Below are 377 nucleotides of genomic sequence, written 5' to 3' on the forward strand. Positions count from 1 at the left end.
GGGAAGACGCTTTAATACCTTAATTCATATAATACATGAAAGAGGACACAGCTAGTTTCTACTTTGGAGAAAACTATAGTATGTGCCTTTTTGTTTTCTTGTTTTGTCTTATACTCTTCTTGAATGAAATAACGCAAAAAACATAACCTTTTAATTCTCTGTTGTTAATAGTACTTCTGTGTTGCAAGTCTAGATAGGAAAATACTGCTTTTTCTTTTTTAACAGACTAGTATGCTCAGCATACAAACACTTTCAAATAAATCACAATACTGCTCTTGTTTAGTAGTGTTTGTAATCCTCTACAAGGCTTATAAACCAAACTTGTGTTACTTTTCCCAATCTTTTTAGGCTTATGGACCCTTGCAATTTTCAGTTGA

Source organism: Athene cunicularia (assembly GCF_003259725.1).
Source record: "Athene cunicularia isolate RWA chromosome 3 unlocalized genomic scaffold, athCun1 chr3_part1, whole genome shotgun sequence".
Classification (NCBI taxonomy): Eukaryota; Metazoa; Chordata; class Aves; order Strigiformes; family Strigidae; genus Athene; species Athene cunicularia.